Source organism: Myotis nattereri (assembly GCF_964212035.1).
Source record: "Myotis nattereri genome assembly, chromosome: 19".
NCBI lineage: Eukaryota > Metazoa > Chordata > Mammalia > Chiroptera > Vespertilionidae > Myotis > Myotis nattereri.
Window position 1 is genome coordinate 26,184,525 of NC_138095.1, and position 15,264 is coordinate 26,199,788.

Here is a 15,264-nt window from a genome sequence, read left to right on the forward strand (position 1 = left end):
AATGCAGTGACCAAAGGGAATCCTTTATATTCTCACCCAAGTCTATTACCAATGAGGCATATGAGTCTGAGGTTCATGAGGCCTCAGGGTTGGTTCTAACATCATCTCTAAATTGGTGGTTTGACCTTGAGCAAATTCTGGCCTCTCAGCAGCCCCTAAAAAGGAGGCGAGTGCTTTTGGGGGTCTCTGGTGCCTTTGTTTCTGAGATTCTGTTATTTTCAACTGCTCAGGGATGGTCCTCATCCTCTTCCTGGCCTTTTCCCCCTGCGCTGCCCCCCTCTTCCTTCCGCCCTTCACATTTGTCCCCTCTGCATCCGCCCTCCACCCTCTTCGCTTTCCTGGCCACCCCCTAGTTCCACTGAGATGGTTACCATGGCAATCATCTGGAAGTGACATCACTCATCTCCTAGGCAACTGTTTCCAGGGCAGTGACATCATTTGATCACCATGGCAACCATCCAGGAGGACAGTTCTGCAGTGAAATGGGCAACAGAATACTTACATATTTCTGGGGGCTGGGGGCAATGCATGGAGAATATTAAAAAAAACACAAAAGCATCTCAGGAGCAAGAAGAAAAAGCTTTGGGCTTAGAGGGGAGACGCGGGAAACCAGCGTGGAGCTGGGGAAGAGCAGGGGCTCTCGGGTGAATCCCCATCCTTCCCTTCCAATAACTAGGCTGACCTATAATATGTCACCAAACTGGGACACTGGAGCATGAACTGGGGCATCATGATGATGATGCTGGGATGACAGGTGAAAACTGGGCCTTTTTAAGTAAACCAGGGCATGGGACCCCGCCCATAATCAGGGAGGTGCCTCCCTCACTCCCTCGCCTCATAAGCATCAGTTCAGCTCTTCCTGCGTGTGGGCACCAGGACACCACAGGGAGCAAAGCCAGCCGGTCCCTGAACTAATGGAGCTCACAGTCGGGTGTGTGCTGGGGCCGAGGGTAATCCCCCAGTCACTCGGTGAATGCTGCGGTGCGGACTGAGAGCGGTGCCCAGAAGGGAAGACACAGAATGCCAGGGATGTGTTAACCAAAGGACCAGCCTGGCCGGCGTGGCTCAGTGGTTGAGCATTGAACCTATGAACCAGGAGGTCACGGTTCGATTCTGGGTCAGGGTACATGCCCAGGTTGCGGGCTCGATCCCCAGTGGGTGGCGTGAAGGAGGCAGCCAATCCGTGATTCTCTCTCACATTGATGTTTCTCTCTCTCTCCCTCTCCCTTCCTCTCTGAAATAAAAAAAATATATAAAAAAACCCCCAAAGACAAAAGTACCAGAAGCAGCCTGGACAGGAGAAGAGCTAACGAAAGGGTGTGGGATGGAGTCAGGGAGAAGCCTGTTTTGGCAAAGAGAACAGCACGCGCTAAGGGAGTGTGCAGAGTACAGGCGCTCAAACGAGGCCAAGGAGAGAGCAGGAGGGAGCCAGGTGTGCATGAGGGTGGGGAGGGTGGCAGGGACCGGGCCTCACGGGACTTTGGAGGCCAGAGCACTGGGAGGCCCCAGGGAAATGTGTTCAGCAGCGGGAGGCCTGGTCCTGTTTGTACTTTTAAAATCTCCCCGTTGCTGAGTCACGGGCAGAGTGGGAGAGTAGATTGCCCAGGAGGGAGAGCAGTGGTGGGGACCTGGGTGGCGGCAGTGAAATGGAGGGCACAGTGGATATATTTGGGAGGTGGAGCCGAGAGGATCTGCGGAAGGACCAGTATGGGGTGAGGGTAAGGAAGGACTCAGGCCCTGGCTGGTGTGGCTCAGTGGATAGAGCGTCGGCCTGCGGACCAAAGGGTCCCAGGTTTGATTCCGGTCAAGGGCACGTACCTCAGTTGCAGGCTGAGTCCCGGCCCGGGCCCTGGTCAGGGCAGGTGCAGGAGGCAACCAGTGGATGTGTTTTCTCTCACATCGATGTTTCTCTCTCTCTTTCCCTCTCTCCTTCACTCTCCCTAAAAATCAATGGAAAAATATTCTCAGGTGAGGATTAACCAAAAAAAAGAAGGAAGGACTCAGGACGGTACTTGGCATGAGTGACTTGGGGGCGGGGGGGAGGTGAGGAAGCAGGGACTGGGACTAAGGGCGGCGTGGCTTCTTCACTTTCACCAACCCCCCCAATAAACGTGGAGAGAACAGGTGGCAGACCTGAGGCCTGAGCGCCAATGGGCACCAGCTGCTTTCCTAGACCCACGGGAGCCCCTCTTACAAATGAGGAAACGGAGGCTCAGACCGGTTCCAGAACTTGCCGAAGTCGGCACGGTTTGCAAGTGGCTGCACCGGAACCCAGACAAGGGCTTGCTGACCACGTTTTACCAGCCTCCCCAGTGCCCCGTGAAAGGAAGGAAGGAAGGAAGGTAAGCCGAGGGCTGTCAGGACGGCCACTTCCTCGATCATCACCACCACCACGTGTGCTGAGGAGCAGACAGAGGGTCTGAGAGGGGATGAGACCCTCAGCCCATCACGGCTGCTTCCTCTCCACCACGGGTGCTCTCCACTGGCCTTTAAGGTCCTGCCCAGGCCTGTCTCCCCAGGAGGAGGGACAGGTGGGAGGCCGAGAACACACCTCTGTGCCTCAATGGGGATGATGACAGCAGCAACGTCTGCCCCATCGGTTGGTGCTGAGGCGAAAGGAAATGCAACTGATGGATCTTAGGGGCTGTTAGAATCCGGCGGGAGGGCAAGGGGTGTGGGTGTGCACAGGACACGGCCTGTGGGAGGAGGCGGGAGAGGCTGGGTACAGTGACATATGGACCAGCTGGCCGAGGGAGACGCCGCCTCCTCCTCACCAGCTGGCTCCCCAGGAGACAGCATGGTTTGTACCCCTCATTCCCAACCCTACACCTGCTGCTGGCGGAGGAGGATGGGCACGGCCTCCCTTGGGAAAAGAGACTGTAGGGAAAGGTTGGAAACAAGGAGGTGGCATCCAAGAGGCCTAAGCCTGGGGCAGGGGTTGTGGAAGGAACTAAGCAGCCTGTGCTTGGGCCCTCTGCCCCCATCCTAGGCCCACTCTCAGCCCCACAGAGCTGAGATTTCCATGGTTTTGCTACGGCCTCCAACTGCAGGATTCGGAAAGGCACAAAGCACCCTGAGTCTAAGAAAGAGTGAAGCCTAGCCGCTTTGGCTCAGTGGATAGAGCGTCGGCCTGTGGACTGCAGGGTCCTGGGTTCGATTCCGGTCAAGGGCACATGCCTGGGTTGCAGGCTTGATCCCCAGTAGGGAGCGTGCAGGAGGCACCCGATCAATGATTCTCTCTCATCATTGATGTTTCTATCTCTCTCTTCCTTCCTCTCTGAAATTAATAAAAATATGTATTTTTTTAAAAAGAGTGAATAAACAGGAGGATCAGGCCCTTATGATTCCAGGGCATGTGCGTATACACACACACACACACGCATACACACCCCTCATTTCCTTTATGCATTAGTCAGGGTTCAAGCAGAGAAACAGTACCAATAGGAGATGAATATTAAGAGATTGTGTGTGTGTGTGTGTGTGTGTGTGTGTGCAAGGAGTGAAGTGTCCTTGCAGACCTGCCCGGCGGCAGGGCCGGAGGGAGACCATCCTGGGCTCACCTTCTCGGGCCTCTGCTGCCACCTAGGGGTACCCCGATGCCCACACGCTCTCCCTCCGAAGGCAGGTGAGTGCAGGTGAGAGGCCGAGGCCCAGCCGATGGGGGAGTGGGGCAGGCGGTGTGTTTGAAGCAAATGGTGTGTGTGTGTGTGTGTGTGTGTGTGTGTGTGTGTGTGTGTGTGAGTTCTGGGCCCAGGAACAGAGACAATTTAAATTCCACGGCGCTGGCCCCCCAGGTCCCCGCAGTCATCAGGGACTTCGGGGCCCTCCACCCCCGTGGGGCTCTGCGGCCATCCCGGCCTGGGAGGGTCCCGCCGCCCCCTGCCCAGGGGGCTCCGGGCCGTCAGGGTGCCAGGGTGCCAGGGTGCCAGGCGGAAGCGGGAACTTCTCTCCCGCCCCCAGGTCTGCAGGGCGACTCGGGCTCCGGAGGGGACGGCCCACTCCGACTGGAGAGCAGGAAGGGAGGCCCTGGGGCGGAGGACTAATGCATAAAGGATGTGTATGTGTGTGTTTGTGTGTACACGTACATGCCCTGGAATCATAAGGGCCCAGACGGGCAGGGGAGAGGCGAGTTCTGGGAAAGAGGGTGCCGGGGAGCCCCTCCCGCCCCAGCCCGCAGCTCCCGGCTCCGCGTTAGCCACGCCCCCGAGACAGGGCCCTCCCCTGACCCCGCCCACAGCCCCGCCCCCGCCCGGCCCCTCCCTCCCGAGCGCCGCCTTCAGGGGGCGCCGCGCCCGGGCTCCACCTCGGCCCTTGGAAGGAGCCGGGCGCCCACCGGGCTCCGTGCGCTTCGGCTCAGAAACCAGAAACCGGTTGTTGATGCGACAGGCGGCGCGGTGAGTGGACGCGAAGTGACCGGGAGGCGGAGAGGCGGGCGGCCGGCGGCAGCGCCCTCAGCAGCAGCCCAGTCAGTACAGCCTGTCAGTCAGCCCCTCAGTCAGTCCCCTCAGCCTGTCAGTCCCACCAGCCAGCCTGTCAGCCAGTACAACCGGCCTGTCAGTCAACCCTGTCAGCTAGCCTGTCAGTCCCCTCTGTCTGTCAGTCCCGTCAGTCAGCCTGTCAGTCAACCCTGTCAGTCCCCTCTGTCTGTCAATCCTGTCAGTCAGCCTGTCAGTCAACCCTGTCAGCCTGTCAGTCCTCTCTGTCTGTCAATCCTGTCAGTCAACCCTGTCATCCAGCCTGTCAGCCAATACAACCAGCCTGTCAATCAGTCCCGTCAGCCAGCCTGTCAGTCCACCGGCAGGTAGTAACGTCGCACCGCCGCCGCCCCCACAGGTTCTCCTTCAGTCCCTTAGTTGTAAAGTGTCTGTGGGCCTCTCAGCGGCCATCGCGGCGCCCTGTCACCTCTGCCCTGGTGCGGGGGGCCTGCACCCTGCAGGGGAGGGAGTGGCAGTCCCCAGCCTTGGTTTCTCCCTCCCTCCCCTGGGGTCTTCCAGGTGCTGGGAGGGGAGCAGTGGAAGCAGTGAGTCCAGGTGAGATGGTGGAGGCCGGTGAATAGCTATAACCACAGGCGGAACTGAAAGGCCTTGATGCCTGTCGGGATGCCGGGCAGGAGTGAAGGAAAAGGAGGACTCTCTGGATTTTCAATTCCAGCAAACAGCTGGGTGGCGATGCCGTTGATGTTGTGGAGGAAGATTTTACGGTGGAAAACGAGAATGCAATTGTGGAAGGAGAACTTACAGAGATTTCTGTTAGACGGCATGGAGGTGACAGGCAGAGCTGGCAAGGCCTGTCCTTGGACCTCAGGGGAGACGGTATTTGGCTGCTAGTGGCCACTAGCCACGTGTGGCCGTGGGCCCTTGGCTTGTCTGGACTGAGGTGTCCTGCAAGTGAAAAACACACACCAGGTTTTGTATTAAAAATATATTTTTATTGATTTTCAGAGAGGAAAGGAGAGTGAGAGGGAGAGAAACATCACCACTCCACTGGGGATGGAGCCCGCAACCCAGGCCTGTGCTCTCTGACTTCCTGGTTCATAGGTCGATGCTCGATCACTGGGCCACGCCAGTCGGGCTACAAACTAGATTTTGAAGATTTAGCATGGAAAAAAGAACACAGACTATCTCATTAATAATGTTTTATAGTGACTACATGTTGAAGTGCTAATATTTTGGGTTAAATAAAATAATTAAAATTAATTTAATCTGTTTCTTTTTACCTTTTAAAATGTGGCTACTGCCCCACCCGGCCTGGCTCATTCCCGGTCCGGGCACAGGCCTGGGTTGTGGGCTCCATCCCCAGTGAGGGGCGTGCAGGAGGCAGCTGATCTATGATTCTCACTCATCATTGATGTGTCTAACTCTCTCTCCCTCCTCCTTCCTCTCTAAAATCAATAAAAAATATATTTTAAAAAATGTGGCTACTAAGACATTGAAAATTACATTTGTGGTTTACACAGTAGTATTTCTATTGGGAAGTGCTGTCCTAGCGAGTCGAGAGTTGTAAGATATGATGGATCGGGACACCAGGGGGCAGCAGTGGCTAGGAATTTGAAGGGCACTTCCAAAGAGGACAAGCCTACATCACACCCGGAGTGGGGGTTGTTGGCCTGGCTCTCCCTTGCTCTCTCTCTTTCCTGAGACTTTCTCATGGCACAGCTGTAGCACACCCCTCTAGACTCCCCAACCCGCTGGCCGTCTCAGTTGGAAGTGAGGAAGGGTCAGGAAGGGTCCCGATATGGGGACAGTGTGAAGGACCTTAGGTACTGAATTCTCACCCCCTTCATATCACCCCTGGCAGACATCGTCCTGCCAGGGGAACGTTTCCACCCCTGGGACTAAGCAGGGTGTGCCAACCAACAGCTGGGTAGTCAAGGCGACCAAGGCCATAAAACTCATAATTTATCTGAAATAGATGTGACTGGAACCCATTTTCACCCATTAACATTCTAAACACCTTGTTCAAACTGCCTGTGGTGTTTCTAGTTGCCAGGAAAACTGCCATTAGTCGAAAAAGACCAGTGAGGTGACTGGGGGTGAGAGGGAGTCGGCGCCAGTTAGTTTGGTGTGACGTTTGTGAGCACCCACTGTGCGCCAGAAACTGTGCTGGGTGCTTCGAGGTGCTGATTGAACTGTCCTCAAGTAATGTATGTTCAAATATATTTGTCCCTGCCTAACCCAGGAACAAATGCATGGAGGTATAAATAGAGATCTATGAGAGCACAGAGGAAGCAAAATTAATGTCTGTGTGTGTGTGTGTGTGTTTAAGTTTGACCTCAGAGAAGGTGGCATCAGAGCAGAGGGGTAGGGTTTGACCATGCAGTGGGGGGTGTGGAGAGAGGGTTCTCCAGGCCCCTGGAACAGCAGGAAAATACCTGATTTAGGTAAGTGCAGACAAAACTGTTTGTTGGGCATGTGGAACAAGTCCCAGGAAAAGAAAGTTCTCGCCAGATCTTGAGAGGCCTGGATTTCCAGGTTAGGGGGATTTTTCTTCAGATTGTAGTCTCTTTAAAAAAATTTTTAAATTGATGTTTTTTAGCGAGAGAGGAAGGGAGAGGGAGAGAAGATAGAAACATTGATCAATTGCCTCCTGCATATGCCCTATCTGGGAATTGAACCATCAACCTCTTGGTGCATGGGACAACACTCAATCCACTGAGCCACGCCAGCGGGGCCAGATTGTAGTCTCTTAAGAGCTGTTGGAGGAGGAACTGATCTGTGTGGGGTGTGAGGTAGGGGGTCCACTTCATTCATTCTTTTGTATGCGGATACCCAGTTTTGTCAGAACCATTTGCTGTTCTTTAATTCATTGAGTTATCTTGGCACCCTTGTCAGAAGTCAGTTGACCATTCATATATTCTTACCACTTTTAAACTCTGTAATATAAGCCTTGGTGTTATAATCTGTGAAATGGTGACAATAATATCCAGAATGACTTATTCATCAAGCACAGGAGGCTTAATGTCTAGGGGCTATGATGTTGTTAGAGGTCCATGAAAATGTTTTAGTTTTTTTTTTTTTTTTTCCAAATTAGAACAGAAGTGAACATTTAGGTCAAGGAAAATGTCTTACTATACAACATTAAGACAACAATAATATCTTTATACAAATGCAGTCATGAAATAGAATGTTTAACATATATATTTTTTTAAAAATATATTTTATTGATTTTTTACAGAGAGGAAGGGAGAGAGATAGAGAGTTAGAAACATCGATGAGAGAGAAACATCGATCAGCTGCCTCCTGCACATCTCCTACTGGGGATGTGCCCGCAACCCAGGTACATGCCCTTGACCGGAATCGAACCCGGGACCCTTCAGTCCGCAGGCCGACGCTCTATCCACTGAGCCAAACCGGTTTCGGCTATTTTTTGTTTAGAAAGGGACCCATGAGGCAACAGTACTTTGCATCCACAAAAGTCCTACTGTAATCCTGATAACGTCCACCTAAAAGGGTTATTGTGAGGATTAAAGATGATAATTAAGTAAAATCCCATGTACTGTGATGGTCTCTAGTAGACGATCAGTGAATGGTCTTTATCTGGTGGGGGAGCAGAGAGAGTGTCCCTCACCAGCTCAGGCCCCTTTAATAGCACCGGCGCCTTGGCAAGTTGGTAAATTATTGAATGTGCAAACCCGTGAAGGGGCCACCCAGTGAGTTCAAAGGAAGGCCAGCACTAAGGAGCTGCCCTTTCCCCTCATTTCTTGCTCTAACACCTTGTGGGCTCCGGGGGTGGGAGGGGGCACTTGTGGCCTCACTAAGCCGAGGGAGAGTTGCTGAGGTGGAGAGGAGGGGAGCCATGAGGGGCCCTCTGCCTCAGTGGTTGGCCTGTTTGGTAAAGGTCCCTAGCTATGACTCCCTGACTTTGTTAGGCAGAGGCCTGGTGTCCACCTTGGTGGAGAAGGCAATGCCTATGCAGAGTTATTTGAGAATCCCTGATAGCCCAGATCTTATTTTTAAAATTTGAGGTGAAATTCACACAACATAAAGTTAACTATTTAAGGTGTACAATTTAGTGGCATTTAATACATTGACATTGTTGTGCAATCATCCCCTCTATCTAGTTGAAAAAGGTTTTTATCACCCTAAAGGGAAACATGTGGTCATGTCTTATTTCTTCCTCCCTCATTTCCTGACAACCACTAATCTGCTTTCTGTCTCTACGGGTTTACGTATTCTGGACATTTCACATATATATAGGATCATCATATGTGGCCTTTTTAAAATAATATATTTTTATTGAGTTCAGAGAGGAAGGGAGAGGGAGAGAGAGATAGAAACATCAATGATGAGAGAGAATCATTGATCAGCTGCCTCCTGCAAATTCCACGCTGGGTATCGAGCCTGCAACCTGGGCATGTGTCCTGACTGGGAATTGAATCGTGATCTCCTGGTTCTTAGGTCGATGCTCAACCACTGAACCACGTTGGCTGGGCTCATATGTGGCCTTTGTATCTGTCTTCTTCACTCAGTATAATGTTTGCAAGCTTGTCCATGTTGCAGCAGGCATCAATACTTTCTTTCTTTCCATAGCGAATAACAGTCTGTTGTGTGGACAGATCACATTTAGTTTATTCTTTTATCAATTGAAGGACATTTGGGTTCACCTTTTGGCTATTGTGAATGGTGCTGCTATGAACATTCATGTACAAGTGTTTGTGTTGACATGTTTTCAGCGCTTTGGGGTATATACTTGGGAGTGGAATTGCTGGATCACGTGCTAATTCTATGTCTGTCTTTTTGAGGAACCACCCAACACTGGCTGCACCACTTTACATCCCCACCCCCCCCCCCCCCCAGCAATGTAGGAGAGTTCTGATTTTTCAACATCCTCACCAATGCTCCTGATGGATAGACTGAGTATAGTCAACCTAGTGGGTATAAAGGGGTATATCACTGTGGTTTTGATTTGCATTTCTCTAATGGCTAGTGATGCTGAGCTTCTTTTCATGTGTTTGTCACGCTTGTCTTTTCTTGGGCCGAATCTAGCCCTGTCTGGATAGAATCAAGCTCTGATAGGAAGAACTGACTCATCCAGGGTAGTTTCTTCGATGTGCCTGTGGCATATTCTGAGATTCTCTTGATCTGAGCTTGCTGAATTCTCCCCCAGGCCCTGTATGAAGACCTTGCCCTGTGGGAGTTCACGAAAGGGCTCTTGCCCTTGAACTCAAGGCACTGACCCCCAACACAATTGAAAATTCATGTATAACTTTTAACTCCTTCCAAACTTAATTACTAATAACCTCCTGTTGACCCAAAACCTTACCAATAACAGTCAACAAATACATAGTCTGTATGTTGCATATATTATATACTGTATCCTTACAGTAAAATAAGCTAAAAAACACAAAAAATAAACAAAAATAAGCTAAAGAAAAGAAAATGTTATTAAGAATATCATAGGGAAGGGGGTGGGGTGGGGGGGGGCAGGAAGAGATTAACTAGAAAACGTATATGCATATATGCATTGCCCATGGACACAGACAATAAGGTGATGAAGGCCTGGGGTGGGGCAGAAACCAGCTGGTGGGGGTCAATGGAAAAAATGGGGGACATCTGTAATACTCTCAACAATAAAGATTAAAAAAAGAAAATCATAAGGAAGAGAAAGCACATTTACAGTGTTTATTGAAAAAAGTCCATGTACAACTGAACCCATGCAGTTCAAACCTGTGTTGTTCAAGGGTCAACACTATATATATAATCTCCCTACTCTTAAGGAATTTAAAGACTTCAAGTGGGAAAGAAAAGTCCTCAAATAAGCTATAAAGTAATACTGTGTTTTCCCCAGGTTATATATTAGCATCTGAAATAGGGACTTTCTGGAGACATTAACCAAAGGGTGGTTATTCCCAGGAAGATTAATTTTTTTTTGAGAGGGGAATGTAGGACCATTAAATGGAAGTTGCTGGGAGGTAGACATTTGTTCTAGTATAACAGACATTGAGAGCATTTGGAGGTGGTGAGCTCCTCGTGTCCTCAGAGGTGACCAAGCAGAGACTGGCCGACATGTTGACAGAGGAGCTTCCTGAATCCCTTCGAAGGCTCCCTTTGCCATCCCTATTCCCAGAAGCCCTTGCCCTCTTTCCTTTGGGTGGCTCCCTCCTTCGGCAGGACCTGGCATCCTGTGGCATTGTGGGTCCGAAGGCGGCTGCCAGGGCAGGTGCCTCCTGCAGGTGACCTGGCACCTTATCTCCCCTGCCCCCATTTCTTCCCGGCCTCTTCTGGCTGACCTCCTAGAGCAGAAATAACCCAGGGCCAAACATTAACTGTGAGACCATAAAAACACGTGAAGCTCAGGTGGCTCCCAGCGGCCTGAACTCTCTGTGCCCTGCTATTAGGAAACGCTGGCTCTGCTCCTGATGGGTGGGGAGGGTGGAGCGGCTGGAACACTGTGGGGGACCCACCACTCTAGGCTTCCGCCCTGGCCGCGCGGTGGGCAGAGGATGCCTCTATTGCCTGAGGACTGTTTAGAATCTGATCTCGGGGGCTTGGAGAGAGAACACAGCAGCATCTTTCAGCATCAACCAAAGATGTGCCCTCACTTATGCAATCAGGAGCTCCCCTAGTTTGCCATGGGCCTTGATGGACACGTACATATGTACAGTGATTTCATAGACATCTACATAGTACTGAGAAAACACGCTTACCACTCATGTACCCAGGACTATAAACATCCATATGCTCTCTTATTCACCCCAGAACTTGCACAGTGCTTGCAAGATCAGGACATCTTCCTTGGACTGATGGGTGAATAGTGAATGAAAAATGTTTATGTCCTCCCACATACTCGTCCACATGTGTATACATTTAAAAATAAAGTTTTTATTGGTTTTTAGAGAGAGAGGGAGGGAGAGGGGTAGAGAGATAGAAACATTGATGACAGAGAAACATCATCAACTGGCTGCCTCCTGCACACCCCCTACTGGGGATTGAGATTGCAAACCAGGCATATGCCCTGATCGGGACTCGAACCGGTGACCTCTTGGTTCCTGGGTTGATGCTCAACTGCTGAACCACACTGGCCGGGCCACATGTGTATACATTTTGAGGAAGGTACCTGTAAAACCCATGGATGTTCACAGTATGCCTATAACACACACACACACACACACACACACACACACACACACTCAAACTAAACAAAATAGCACAAATGCACCTATACATACACACCTGCATCTGCTAGTCATATGTATATGAGTATCTATAATAGTAAAAGCATAATATGCTAATTATACTGGACAGCCAGACGACCTTCTGGACAAAGCTGGGGCTGCGAGGGCCAAGCCCCTTGCACGAATTTCATGCATTGGGCCCCTAGTGTGTATAGATTTACAGATTCCCCAATGACCTTGCTAAACAGCAAAGGTGATGGCTATGAGGAGAGAATATGGTTCCACGGACTCAGAGCAGGCCAAGGTGACATTTCAGCGGAGAAGCCCATCTCCCAGTTGTGAGCTGGGAAGCTTGCACACACTGCAAAGCTTTCACTCCTCTGCTCTCCGTGATAAGATGGTGCACAGGGGCAGGAGGGCAGGGGCTGAGAGGAGCATACCAGAGTAAGTAGGATCAAGTTCAGCATCTCTTGACCCCTTAGCTCTCTTAGAGAAAATGTATTGACCTGGGAACTGTTCTAGGCTCTATTCCCTTAGAGCAGAGGTGGAGAACGTCCCGCCCGTGGGCCTTATAAGACCCGCAAAAATCATTTGGTCTGGCCCTGGCAAGGCATTAGGGGTGAGCTAATTAAATGTTTGACCAAATACAGCAGGCTAACTTTTAAGTTGATAATTTTATTTTTTTATTTATTTTTTTAAAATATATATTTTATTGATTTTTTACAGAGAGGAAGGGAGAGGGATAGAGAGTTAGAAACATCGATGAGAGAGAAACATCGATCGGCCGCCTCCTGCACACTCCCTACTGAGGATGTGCCTGCAACCAAGGTACATGCCCCTGACCAGAATCGAACCTGGGACCCTTCAGTCCGCAGGCCATTGCTCTATCCACTGAGCCAAACCGGTTAAGGCTTAAGTTGATAATTTTATATGGCCCGTGAATGATGTTATAAATTTTCAAATGGCCCTTGGTAGAAAAAAGGTCCCCCCCCCCCCACCTTAGAGAATGATGATAAAAGAGGGGAGAAAAACAACGTCAGAGCCTAAAGGGGAGAAGCCTCAAGCAGGGTAGAGCCAGTGTGAGGTACTTATAAAGTGTGTGTGTGTGTGTGTGTGTATTCACATGTTGTAGGGTTGGCCCCAGGCTGCAGCTTCTTAAAAAGGGGCAAGGCTGTGATTTCACTGCCCAAAGCCCAGGATCTGGAGGCTGGAACTCTGATGCGTGGTTCGGGCTCTACCACAGCTTGCCTGCCACATGGTCTCAGGGAGATGGCTTCACCTCCATGTGAAGTGCCTCACACTCCAGCTGAGTGGTCTGCGGCCTCACAGTGAGGATCAGGGAGCAAAGAGAACTCACAGGAGCTTTGAAGAGTTAAGAACTTCTCCTAGTGGCCAGGGCTTATTTCTCAGCCTGGTGCAAGGCGTTTTAAGTGTCCCAGCATCCTGCACACTGAATCTGTGCACAGGATGAGAGGTTGAACACAGCACAGTCTCAGCTCCCAAGGCGAGTAGCCGAGTGGGAAGAAGTCCCCAGGGGGAGGCCACTACAAACCCTCTAAGCACCTCACCGTGGGATATAGTAATAGTATCGTGAGGCGGTCAGAGGGCTGTGGGTCACAGGGCCTCGGGGAGTCAGACAAGGTTTCATGGAGGAAGTGAGGATTGGCGAAGTTTAGTTGTGGGGAGGAGGAGTTGGGGTGATGGAGGGCTAGGGGTGGAGGGTCAGGATGGCAGCTAGACCACGGAGACAGGAGAGAAGCAATGCCTCCCAGAGTTACAAATGGTAAAGATTAAAAGGGAAAATAGGAGGAACAAGGTTAATTTTTGAGTCCTTTCTGGAACTGGCCCAGGCCAATGGTTAATCGTCTGACCCTTTAGGAATTACTTGGACCCTGTCCCAGGCATACGTACACACACAACTGGAGGATGTGGGGCGGCCCAGAGCAGAGCTGAGAGGGAGCTTGGAAGTCACCCTGTCCAAGCCAGACCCTTTTCTCGAGGCAAAACTGAGCCAGGAGAGGAGACTGGGTTAGCCAGGGAGTTAGTGGCAGAGCTGGGATTTGAACTCAGGTCTCCCCAGTCTAGTGCCTTTTCTGGATCTTAAAAATGGACTGGGGGCTCGTGTGGTTCAGTGATTGAGCGTCGACCTATGAACCAGGAGGTGACGGTTCTATTCCCGGTCAGGCACATGCCCAGGTTGCAGGCTCCATCCCTAGTGTGGGGCTGGGATTGGGACTTTAGTGTTCAGTAATGCTGCAAGTTTGGATCCTGGCTTTCTATGCATTTGTTGATTGTTTCTGGGTACAGACACTAAGAGGAATAGAGAGATAGAAACATCAATGAGAAACATCAATTGGCTGCCTCCTGCACACCCCCAACTGGGGTTCGAAATGAAACCAGGATGTCCTGACCAGGAATTGAACCAGTAATCTCTTGGTTCACAGGTCCATATTCAACCACTGAACCACACTGGTCAGGCTAGAACAGAATGTTTCTAATCAGTTATCACAATTCTCTTCAATATCTAGAACCTTTGGATAGGATAAGAGACATCAATCAACATATAATCTTCCCCTTTGACCAATCAATTTTTAATTATCTTCTTACTCACTAACATTGGTTGATAAGTAAGAGGAAATGACTTTTGAATAATTTCATTGATAACAAAGTCTTCTAAGGAAACAGTGTTTTGTTTTTTTAAAATATATTTTTATTGATTTCAGAGAGAGAGATAGAAACATCAGTGATGAGAGAGAGTCATTGATTGGCTGCCTCCTGCCTATTGGGGATCGAGCCTGCAATCCAGACATGTGCCCTGACTGGGAATTGAACCGTGACCTCCTGGTTCATAGGTCGCCTCTCAACCACTGAGCCATGCCAGCTGGGCAGGAAACAATGTTTTGTATATACACAGATATACATTCACACACACTGCTCAGCTACCAACATGCAAACACGTGTCTCCCTGGCCACCTCTATCCTGGCCCACGTGCTCCCGGAAACTTGCCACACGTGCAAGAGATCTTATCTACCCAATTGTGCGCACACAGCAAAAACCAAGCCAAACCACAATAAAATCACACCCACACCCACACCCTTAGAAGGCTCTTAAGTTCGGAAGGACAGAAACTAAGTGGAAAAAATAATAAGAAGAATATTAATTTCTATTCATTGAGTGCTCACCAAATGCTGGTGATCAAGTTAAGCACTTTACATATACTGTCTCATCTGATCACCACAGCAATTCTATCAAGTAGATGTTAGCTTCCCCTTGTTTCCCATTGGGAGACTGAGGCTGTGGTGAAGTCCAGAAGCCCCGGGGGTTTGCATGCACATCCAAGTTTGGAAGCCTTGTTGTGTACCTCGCCCGGGGTCACACAACTAGGAAACCACAGAAGCAAACTTTGCTGTTGTTGTTTTTAAATCTTTATTGTTGAAAATATTATGTAGGTCCTCCCTTTCCCCCCCACCCTTCACCTTTTCCAGCCCACTCCCCCCAGACCCTTCCCAACCCATTATCTGTGTCCACGGGTGATGCCTATTTGCATACAAGTTCATTGGTTGACCTCTTCCCACCCACCCACCCCTGCCTTCCCTCTGAGGTTCAACAGTCTGTTCATGCTTCTGTGTCTCTGGGCCTATTTTTGTTC